Source organism: Miscanthus floridulus, chromosome 19, assembly GCF_019320115.1.
Source record: "Miscanthus floridulus cultivar M001 chromosome 19, ASM1932011v1, whole genome shotgun sequence".
In the NCBI taxonomy this organism is placed as follows: Eukaryota; Viridiplantae; Streptophyta; class Magnoliopsida; order Poales; family Poaceae; genus Miscanthus; species Miscanthus floridulus.
In genome coordinates, this window is record NC_089598.1 from 110,029,786 (window position 1) to 110,041,907 (window position 12,122).

General features: G+C 47.0%; 2 pseudogenes; one reads left to right on the forward strand and one right to left on the reverse strand.

Moving 5' to 3' along the window:
• Nucleotides 1-4,991: 4,991 nt before the first annotated feature.
• On the reverse strand, nucleotides 4,992-7,448 carry LOC136526601 (uncharacterized; annotated as a pseudogene).
• A 3,489-nt stretch (nucleotides 7,449-10,937) lies between these two features.
• On the forward strand, nucleotides 10,938-12,122 carry LOC136526602 (uncharacterized; annotated as a pseudogene).

Genomic DNA, 12,122 nt, shown 5'->3' on the forward strand with positions numbered 1-12,122 from the left:
TTTAAAATGAAACTTGAAATATGTTTTTAAATGTATGTAAATTTGTTTAATTTATATCTAGAGTTCCAGTGCTCCAAAAATTATGAAATTTATGGGGTGAGCTGTTCTTGACAAGTATAAGCTCTGATAAAAATTTGAGAGTCAGTGCATGAATAGATTTTTAGTTATAGATTTCCTTTTATAATTAGGTGATCCTTGTGTGAATTTTTATAAATTATTTATGAATCCAATATTCATAAAATTTGTTGGAGGTTGTCCTAGTACCATATGGATGCTAAGAAAAATATAAAATATGTTGCTTGACATTTTTCACTAGAGTTTTCTATTTATGCTATTTTAAGTCTTTCTGCCTTGTTATTTTTGCATAGGATGTTTTACTTGGTAAAATGGCATGAAACTTTTACAGTAGTATATTGGTAGCACTAGTAAGCCACTGTAAATTTCTAAGAATTTATGATGTACATTTAGTATATGTTTACTATTTAACCTAAGTATCTAAATAAAATAATAAAGGCATTTAAATAAATAGTTTGGGATTGGACATTATGATTTCTTGAGTTCATTTGATGTCCTTGAACTGTTGGTATACTTGTTGAAGTCAGATCTAGAAAGTTTATATGCAATAGAAATATCGTTGCTTTATAATTCGGGTGAAAAAGGGTTTTCGGACAGATTCTGTGGTTTGGTGTGTTGTATAGTAAAAATGATGTTTGCTGTAAAAATGGTTAATGATAAAGTTGTAGATAACTTCTTCATATATATTGTGTTAAAATTTCAGGACCATAGGCCAAAGGGTTTAGGAGTTATAGCTGTTTAAAGTTAGTATTCCGAAATACTTGCTCTCTGGAATTTCTGGACAACACTGGAATAATTGCCTATTTTGGTTAAGATAGAGTACGAATTAGCTTTTGATGATTAAATAAGAGTTGTATATAATTTTATAAGATTTCCAGAAAGTCTAAGATCACAACATTTGGATAAGTAGAACTCCAGTTATGAGTAAAACAAGTAACTGCTGTTTTATAGTATAGTACATGAATTGCTGAAGTGTTTAATTGAGTAATTAAGAAGAGATATGCACATACTCAGTAAAACGCGATACACTTGTTATTACTTTAACACGATGCTGTTAAGAATACGTACAAGAATGCATTCATCATGTGTTATCATGCTATACTTGTCAACATGTATGTATTCGCGATATCTCATGTCATACTCATGCATCTAGGATCGATGGAGGAGATAACATTGCTGGAGTTCAACGAAAGAGAGGAAGGGGAGCAACAGGAGATTCCTCAAGCCGTAGCTCTCGAAGAAGAGGAGCATATCCCTGAAGAACTTTCAAAGTGCCCTGACCACCGCCCACTTCCTTTCTGAAAGGCAAGCCCCAGAGCATTCTAAGTCTCCCAGTGTTTTACAAAATATTACTTGAGTCCTTATAATTGATGCATTAGGTATAAGAGTTGTCTGAAAACACTTGATGAATAGAACTACCTTGTCCAGATACATATCCCTTTAACCCTGTGTAGGTCCAGGATCGAACATATGCTTAGCCATGCTTAGACCGGTAGAAATCGGGTGATTTCCTGTCACCTACAAGATATAGGTGGATACCAAGCACGGTTGGCTATATTTGCTATCGTGGAAAAGAACCATGGGTTAAAAAGTAAATCAAGGCCGAGCGGAGTCTATGGTAGGTTGACTCATGTGAATTCGTCTGCGCCGATTAAGGACCGTACCGTTGTTGGCCCTTCTGACAAGATTGAACGCATGCCTATCACTTAGCTGGCCGGATAACTCGTTCCGACCGCAAAGCCGAGTAGCTCAACTCAGGGCGGGCCTCGCTCTATAAGAGTGCGCACTCTGGATGATAGTAAGGATGTGCGGGGAGCCAGACTGAGCCCAAGGGCAGACTGGGCCTGAACGTTCTGGCATTTGGTTGTCCCTGATTGTGCGGCGCTAGGCGAACCCACGAAATGTGTACTTGAGTCGTACCAAAGGTGACCTAAGGTGGCCGTTGATCTGGTCTGCCTGGGTTTGTGTTAGGAATAAATTCCCAGCTGTTTGAAATCGATTCGAATCATCGTCTCTCCCAGATAGTGAGAAACTTGGCTAGCACCAACATCGTAGTAATTGTACTATGGAATATGATGGTTCAGATAAACATGAAATTACTATACCTGCTATGGTTACTATTGTATGATCTTAAAATGATATACCACATGTTTGGCATAGGATAGTTGCTAATGTAGAGATGGATAGTCATAATTAATTGACAAATGAATTATAATTATATAACTGAGTTAATCGCTTTTTATGTAAAATGTTGTCAAGCTATCTCCACTTATACAGCCTTGCATGATCCTTGTAGTTAATTTATTTCTGGTTTATGACGGATAAGTCTAGCTGAGTACTTTCTCGTACTCAGGGTTTATTTCCCATTGTTGCAGATGGCACCGTGTATCATGGTTATTGCAAGAGTTGCTTCTATCCCGCTGTGGATGAGGAGTAAGCCTTGGGCAGGCTTCTTTATTAATCCCTCTTTATGCTTTTGCGGATGGTGATCGTATCTTGGCACTATATTAAACTATGTTGGCAAACGCTACTTTCAAACTTAATTTGCTTTCGCTATTATCTATCAAACTTGGTTTGTAATAACTTTGTTTCATACTCTGATGATGAAAATGTATATGTGAACTTTATGTAATATGTGACATGTATGTTGAATCCTTTACGATCTTGGTTGTTGTAAATCGTTTATTGAGACTCGTCGTGGTACTCGACGGACTACCGGGTTTATATGGGTTCAAGTATGACCGTGCGACCGCTTGCGGGCCGCCATTGTACTTGTACTCTTATAAATTGGTCGGTTCTATGACACCTTCTCCAACTCTGGCGGCGCCTAGGGTTTCGGCGAGCCGTGCTAACCCTTCTTCTCCAACTTCGGCGGGTATAGAAGGGGCCAGTCATGGAGGTAGGCCCGTCAGGCGGTGGGGATGGCCGGTGGGCGGTTTAGGGCAGCTAACGGCGACAATGGCGGTCGGGCCAGGTCAGGCGGGGGCACGCCATGGCCGTACTTCACCATGGCCACATGTGGGAGGGGTGGGGGAAGGGCGAGGGGAATAAGGAGGTCACCACCGACGATAGGGTCTCGCCGGAGCTCTATGGCCACGGCTGGCCGATGGGCGCCGGGGCAGTGGGAGGTGGTGGAGGCGGGGACGAGGGTGACGGTGCGGGCGCGTCACCAGATCTAGAGGCGTGGGGGATGAGGCGGCGGGTGGAGCGTGTCCGAAGTCGGACAGGGCGAGGAAGAATGAGGCGAGTGGGACAAGAAAGAAGGGGACGAGGAAGAAGAGGCGTGCGCGCGGGACTTTATCACGCGGTGGGTAGCACTGCCCGTATAATAATATTTGAATGTCTTTTCCATGAAAAGATGTCAAAAGAACAAAAGGACATGCGCATAACTACTCTCTTAGGCGCCTAGGAATCCCTGCCTCCTCCGCGTCCCAGGCAGTCGAGGCACTGTTCATACATTGTTTCATTTTTAATTTCTAATTTTTATTTAATATTTTTATTTCCCCTCCTCTTTCTCACAGACACTGTTCATCCACTGTTCCATATTCTATTTTTATTTTTATTTTTTGGTATTTTTTTTCTCCTCTCTCGTAGAATTTTTTTCTTACTAAAAAAACAGGCGTAGCGTAGCGCGCCCATCGTGCTAGCTAATTAAAATAGGGTGAGATGATAAGCTAGCCTACCGTTTAATTGATGGAGGTTAGCATTATTTTCAAATCTAGCTACAAACCAAACACTTGCAACATATTTTTACCAAACTTTAGCAGCTCTTGTGGCCGATGGAAATCAAAATACCAACCATACTCAATTTTGCCACGATGGATTTGGAAACTAACCAAAATGTTACGACTAGTTTTAGTCGTGATATTATGTGTCCAACGGTCCACTAAACAAAGACGCTCTAGCTAGTATCCATCCCAACCTCGCTACCTACATCGTGTCCATTCCTGGGGTGGAGATAAAAGAACTGGATGTCAGCAGAAAAGGCACGTTACCGGTCATCCTCGCATTTTTTTTCTAACCTACCACATTAGTTGAGCCTAGATCAGCGTATATTATCGAGTGAACATTTGAGCCCTCAAATTTGTCTCGTTCCTTAGCAAGTTGCTAATTGATGGAAGAAGAGAAATAACTGTGATGTCCATCAACCAATGATCAAGAGGAAGAGGCACAATTAATGCATACCACTGAATCAAGCGCCAAAACTAAACATACTCCCGCTGCCTAAAATACAGTGTAACTATGATCTCTAAAATTTGTACTAAAATATAATGCATTCTATGTGGTGTCCATGCTTAGAGTTAGCAATATTTGTTAAAAAGGAAATCATAATTTGAGAAAAATTGCTTAATTGGGTTTAAACCATGAATATATACGTCATTTGAGTATTTCTTTAAACTGTCTCAAATTTTTGAATTGCGTTATACTATATACAATTAATAATGCATGCATATTCAACTAACCGTGCCCCCTCAAGGCCTTAATCAAGGACCAATATCTCAAAAGTCCTTATATTTGGAAAACTTACATGTATCTTGGGATGAATCGGAGGGAGTATAATATAGATTTATGTTCACCCAAACAATAACATAACAGTGATTTCCCAAGACGATGGTCATCAAACCTTTTGTTTTATTTGCTAGATTTACACTATTTTTTTCTTAGAGCCACCATAACCGTAACTCATGATGACTATCACAAAGCAGTGTTCTAGCTAAAAGCTTCGTTTAAGTTTTCTTCTGTTGTGTTCTTGACTTCCAAGCCCAACATTGGCCAAAGGATATAAGCAGCCTGTAAAAGCTATCATCTACATGCATGCACATTGTCAACACAATCTTGCAAATCGTAGGAGCATAAAAATGTATTTCTTGTTCACAAGCCTCTTACAAAATAAAACCAATATAGAAATAAGCAGTTTATTCATGATATCTTGGATCACTGTATGACACATCTCTTATCTTAGTTTTCGACTTGCAGTCCATCCTTGTTTGCCTTTGAAGGGGTAACACCCTAAAGCTGACTGTACTCCGGGCAAGGTCTTTTGTGGGATCAAGGGATGCACTATGATTTCTGGAAAATTCCGAGGAACTATCTGCCAGATTCTTGTTCTGGATACAAGAAGCTGTGGCTGAGATTGGTATAGGTGCGAGTGCCATCTGTGTTGCCATATTGAAGTTGAGGTGCTCGTTCAGTCTCCGGTTGCCAGTATCAACACAGATTTCTTCAAGAACGCTTGCATGGTCAGTGAAGAATTTGATAAGCCGCAGTCCAAGGCAGCTGGAGATGGAGTTGTTGTCCAGTCGAAACTGCATGCTGACTCTTCCCAGAGTGCGTTGCAAGCAGGCGAACGAGCGGCCACTGAGACCAGGGATATCAGGAACACCTTCAAGAACGCAGTCCAAGGCTGTCTTTGATCCTTTCCGGCGCACGAAGCGATCGATGGACTTGTTGTAGTCCAATCTATCTTTCCTTTCTAAGAACTCACGTCCATATCGTGGGTCCTTGTCAGGGAGAGCCGTTACAGTATTGCTCAGCTTCAGCATGATTTCACCAAGAGCAGGGCAGCAATGGAGCAAGTTGGCAATGGCCGCGGCCGCCGTCTTGATCTTGGGACGATGCATCCCTTCCAGCTCGAGGCGCTCCAGGCTAGGGAACGCACACTGCAGGAGCCTGGCGTGCCTGGCCTCGCCAATGGCGGCGATGTCCTTGAGGTCGTTTCCCACCTTGAGCTTGAGGGTCCTGGCATTGGTGAAGTTGTGCAGGAACTGCCAGAAGAGCACGCGTCTTGTTTCTTTGTCATCGTCTTTGTTATAGTCCCGGAGGAAGTGCAGGTCCACCCGTACAACGCCAGGTGCCGCCGCCGGTCGTAGCCTGAATCGTCGCATGAGAGCCTTGTATTTGAAGGATTGTAGCCTCGGTGCATCGATCTCGATTGCCCAGCTGCTCTTGCCCCTGATTCTTTGCCGCACAACGACAGCACGAGCGTGGTCACGGCCTGGAAGCTCAGGCGGAGCACGGGCACAAGTGGTTCTGCTTGTGCTGCTGCTTCTGCCGTGGTCTGCTGGAAGTCCGGAGGCAACAAGAAGAAGAGAGACTCCAGTGGTACGGTGGTGAGCTCCGGCGCGGCGTCCAGCGGGGCCTGGAGAACCTTGGACTCAACGGCGCAGTACCTTAGCCGCAACGTCACCAGCCGTGGGAGTGGGAAGGCAGCCGTCAGGGTACACCTGGTGACTGGTGAGGTCCAGCACGCGGAGGGTCTCCGACGACGGGAGGGAGGCGAGCCCATAGATCCCCGTGTGCCTGTGGTTCTCTTTCTCAAGGTAAAGGAAGGCGCCGTCGGAGGAGACGTCGACCGCGGCGACGCGGAGCTCCTCAACACGGCGCGCCGCTTGGTGGGAGACTAGTAGCGTGTCTGGTTTGGGGGAGTATACCATCCGGAATGGAGTGATCCAGAATGTCATAATTACTTGTTGGTTCGGGTGATGCTTTGACTGTATTTGGTTAGTGGAGTGGAGTGAACATTGGCTTCGAGAATGTGCTCGTCCGATGGTTTTGACGAGAACGAGGTGGTCCGTGACTTTTGCCTGCTGGTGGAACGACTCGATGACGGATGAGCTGAACCGAGGCTTCGAACCAAGCGGCACCAAGAGGCTCGGATACAGGTTCGGATCGTCTGGCACCATTCCGTCGCCTGAACCAAACACGCTGTAGAGCGCCGACCACGTTGGCGTCGTCTGTGGGCCAGCCGCCCCTGCCGCGGCAGAGGAACTGCTCGATGGTGCTTTCCCCGTCAGTGGACTCCACGCGCAGGGTGAGCCTTGTGATGGGGACCTCGGCGGCGTCGAGCGCAGCCTTGGCGGCGTGGACGAACGCCTCTTGGGCCAGTTGGGCCAAGAAGGCGGTCTCCTCTGTTTCTTCGTACGAGGGGTACGTTCCGTCGTACCGAGCATGTCCAAGTCTAAACCTCGCTCTCTATATTATTATTTAGAGAATTATTTGTATAAAAAAGAGTAGTTTTAGTGCCTCCTTTAGTTCATTTTAATAAGGGATAATATCCAGAGTGATGGTCCTTTGCTGGCGGACACCCACTTTGGAGCATTTTGCCAGAAGACATCTGGTTCAGTGAAATTAGGCCACAGGACGCCGCGGACCGGTTGTAGCCAGTTGAGGAGAGAGAACAGCGGTGAAATGACATTCTTGCCTCTACGGCGACGCGGCCATGGGAGGCGGTGGCGCCTCGCTGGAGTTCGGCGAAGACGGCGCTGAGGGGTTTGGACGGGCGCTCAAAGGCACAGGGGCGCGGAGCGCGTCCTCACGAACTCGGCCGCGTAGTTTGGGTCGCCGGAGTGGTGCTGCGCGTGGCGGCACGCCATGGGTGGCCGCGCGTGAGCTCACCGGAGACCGGCGTCGCTGGACTACGGCGCACGGCGGGCCAAGGCGAGGGCACGGGCAGGTGCGGCTCGGTCTCGCGATCTCGTTGCGAGGGTTTACGGCTGCCGAGGCTGGCCAGAGACGGCAGCGCACGCGGCGGAGCTACAACGACGAGGGCGCGCGGAAGCGAGGGAGAGGGCGGGAAGGGCACCAACGGATAGCTCACCTCAGGTCGAAGCTCGTGGCGGCGGTCTCGTCGGTGGAGACACAGTGGCCGCGGAGATCGACGGCGACGGCTCCGAGCTTGGGGCAGTGGCTATGGCGGCGCGGCTAGGGTTAGGGGTCTAGGCGGCGGCAGCAGCTCTGCTGGGTTCCAAAGAGGCATGGTGCTTAGGGGCAAGCCCTTTATAGGCCGCGACCATCCTCGGGGTGCGCGCACGGGCGGATCGACGGTGGCGCGGGCGTCCGCGCGATGCGGAGCGGGGAAGACGACGGCCTCCCACTTGGCGCGGCTAGCAGGCGGGGCCTGCTTGTCGGCATCACGGGCGCGACGAGAGGAAGAAGAAAGCAGCAGGGGCAAGAATGTCATTTCACCGCTGTTTTCTCTCCTCAACCGGCTGCAACCGGTCCGCGGTGTCCTGTGGCCTAATTTCACCGAACCAGAGTGTCTTCTAGCAAAACGCTTCAAAGTGGGTGTCTGCCAGCAAAAAACCATCACTTTTGATGTCCAACAGACAATTATCCCTTATAAAATGAACTAAAGGAGCCACTAGAACTACTATTTTTTGTTTTACCGGCTCGGGTGCCTTCGTGCACTATAGCGAGCAATCGAAGCCATGACAAATAATGCATGTGGACATGCCCGTCCCACTTTTTCACTGGTAAAAGATGTGCCCATCAATAGCGAGTCATCTGCGATAACTTCGTCAATCTCGAGATTTGCCAGTCCAACTTAGTATTTCAGAGGTGTTTATAGGGTTAAAGTGTATGTGCCTACGTTTATACGGATGAGTGTGCGCTCGTGTATATGAGGGGTACGCTTCTATCTAGGTCTCTTAGAAAAAAAATGCCAAGATATGTACAAACTCGTGTTATAGGATACGGTAACATTTATAAAATATGATATTTAAAAAAATCATGAAACCATCAAAATTTATGAATTATATCTAAAATTTTGTTAAAAGTTTAAACTTTACTCGCAGCCCATATATTTGGCTCTGGCTTCGGCAGTGGTCGCTTACTGTAAGGTCGACATCTGCGGAGCAGAGGCAACATCAGAGGAGGAGCTCTGAGCTCGTGATACCGAGGCAGGCAGCTTCTGCGGCTGTTTGTGATCTGTGAACGCTAAGCATCTGCACCTCGAGTCCGCTCGCCTCGGCTCAGGCCTCGACAAGGGCGTGCCTATGAGCTTGGCTTCCTTCCCGAGCCTCCTCCACCTCGAGATGAGGGGATGCCTTCCCAACGACGACAGCGAAGATATTGGCGCGATGAGCACGGTCCTCGAGCACGCGCCGAACCCGGAGAGGTAAACTAATTTCAAAACTAAGGTGGTGTTGGATCACTTAGTCCTAAGGGAACTTTAGTCCTACTGGATTGTTTGATAAATAGGCTAAATTTTAGTCCTCTATTTATCCTCATTTAATTATTAATGCACAACCATGCATACGAGCGACAAGGGGTATGGGACGTCCAACGCCCGCCCCGAGAGAGTTTAGCTCAGTTTAGGGCCTCTTTGGGAGCAAAAAAATTTTAATCTAGTTTTTAACCATTTGCTCACTTTTAGCCCCTCTGTTTGGGTCCCCAGGACAAAAAGAAGGGCTAAAAGTGCAGGGCTAAAGTTTTGCCATGGGATCCAAACAGGGCCTAATTGCAAAAACGGCAACTAATTGAAGTGACGATTCTATTAGTTCTAACTAGTCCATGATTAACTCATACTATGGTGCTACATTAAATGTGCTAATCATAGAATAATTAAGATTAGTAGATTCGTCTCACCAATTAACCACCGTTTATGCAATTGGTTTTGAAATTAGTTCACGTTCGGTCCTTCTAATTGACATCCAAACATGGTGCAAATTTAGTAGCCAGGATCCAAACAGGCCCAAGGCCTTCAAGGGGGCACGGTTAATTGAACATGCATCCATTAATTAAGTGTATACTCCCTCCGTCATATAGTATAACACATTTAAAAAATTTGAGACAGTTTAAGAAAATACTCAAATGACGTTTGTACGCAAGGTTTAAACCCAATTAGACAGTTTTCCTTGATTTGTTATTTCCTTTTTAACAAAATTTGCTAAATCTAAGCATGTGCACCACATAGAATGTATCTTTAGTGTAAATTTTAGAAACCATAATCGCACTGTATTCTAGGTAGAGAGAATATGTTTAATTTTGGTGCTTGATTGAGGGGTATGCGTTAATTGTGCCTTTTTCTCTTGATCATTGGTTGATGGACATCATAGACATTTCTCTTCTTTAAAATGTTCTAAAAAAAACTTTTGTAAGAGGAGAAAAAACTATTCACATGGAACAAACATGGAGGAAAAAATGTACACATAAAACAGAACATGAAAACTGATGGAAGAACTTCTAGGAGTAAACTTCACTTCAACAACACTAAAGATATATAGCCATATGGCCCTGCTCGCTGGGAGGAATTTGGAGGAATCTGGATGGTTTTGGATGAATCTGAAGGAATTTGTGAGAGGAAAATACTATTTCGGATGAAAAAAGAAGCGGATAAAGGCGGATTTAAGGGCACGCGAACGGGGCCCGGTTGGGATAGGGAAAGGAAAATGAACGAATGACTAGGATTAAATGAGGTGTAAAAACAGATGACTAAGATACAATATCTCATGTCCCTGTCCCAATCCTCGTCCCCATCCAAATGTTACCTAAAGTTTAGGCCAAATCTAGGTCAGCCCAACCTCAAGTAATATGAAGGGCAAAAGAAAACATAATAAAATAGAAAATGGGCCAAGGGCCACTTCACATCTCTGTTCGTTTTTCTAAAAAGTCATGGCTAAAAATACTATTCGTTGATTTATGGTGAAAAAAAAACACTATTAGTTCTCTGAAATAGTACGAACATGGCCGTAGGTAGGGCTGCAGTCTGGAAAAAAAAAAAGAAGGCGAGAGGAGACGCGCACAGTGCGGAGTGCCAGACTGGGGGCGGACGGGAAGCTTGGCGCCCTCCCCCTGCCGGCCGCCGCTGCCGCCGCCGCCACCGCGCTACCCCTTTGGCCCTTTCCCTCCCCTGTCCCCTCAGGTCGGTCGCTTGTAGTCGCAGCGATACAATTGCATCCCAACATCCTGTTATTTGTTAGGATTTTGTGACGCATGTCACGCATCTCGATATCGGGTTTAATTTGAAGGCACCGCTACAGGAATCGGAAGGACGAGTAAACGAATTGGGGATCGAATCTAGCGGGTTGATCGAGTTCATCAGCAGGGGCAGCTTGAACTCGAAGTTGGGATCGTCGTCGGCCATGGGCGGCGTCTTGGGCCGGCGGTTTCTGAATCTGATCGTGGCCGGCTGCTCCCCCGGCGTCAAATCGGTGCGCCACATCAACCTGGCGCAGCTGTTTTACCGTGACACACCACCCCCACCACCACCATCAAAGACGACGGAGATGGAGACGCTTCGGCTTCCTCGTCCAAGCTTCACCTTGCGTGGTCTAAACAACGGATGGAACCTGAACTGCTTCGCGTTCGCGGACTCCAAGGTCATCTGCGGGGATGATCAGTCGGGGCTTGGCTTCATCTTCGACCTGGACACACGCAAGGTGGGAACCATGCCCCCGCTCCCCAAGCTGCCGACGGTGAAGCCCGTCTCCGTCTTCGCTCACAAGCCCCACGTCGACGACGACAGATTTTGCCATGACAACGGAGAGGGTTCCCCAGCTAGAGCCCATCTCCAATGAAGTGCAGGAGAGCGAGCAGTTCGTGGGCTTCATCAGCCATTATCCGAGCGGGCCCTGGGGCCACAAATGCTTCACCTGCCGCCTCCTTCCGCCGCCGCCGTCTGTACGAGAGACATGGAGCTGGTACAATAACACCCCCGAGATCACAGCCTATGGCGTCGTCGGTGGCGGATCACATGTTTGCATATCCGTTCATGGTGTTGGCACCTATTGCCTGGACACAGCAGACCACACGTGGAGCCAAGTTGGAAAATGGACGCTGCCCTTTCATGGCAAGGCCGAGTACGTGCCTGAGCTCAGCCTCTGGTTTGTCCTCTCCGGCGGTGATTCCCGGCACTTGGTTGCCGATGACCTCTCCGACGTCATGGATTCCCAGCCACAGCTAGTGGGAGGCCCTTGGAAGGAGCTTGATCCACCAGATGAATGGAAGGAATGCAAGGATCCTCAGATTGTCAGCCTGGGTTCTGGCAGGTTCTGCATTGCAAGGTCTTCCAAGAAGCTGCAGGCTCTGCTGGTGATGAAGTGATCCATGAAAATGTCGTTGCTGTCTTTACTGGTGTTGAGGTCAATAGCAGTGGCAAAGGTGGCACTGCAGGGAAAGTGGATCTGCAAATGACCCCTCACAGATCAAGACGTGTCAACAGCACTAGCATCGAGGCATTGTTCTAAACAAATAATTTTGGTGCTTAATTTGCTCTTCAGGCTCACTGTTTTATCCTTTATCTATCTTCTGAGTTCTGATGAGGTAAT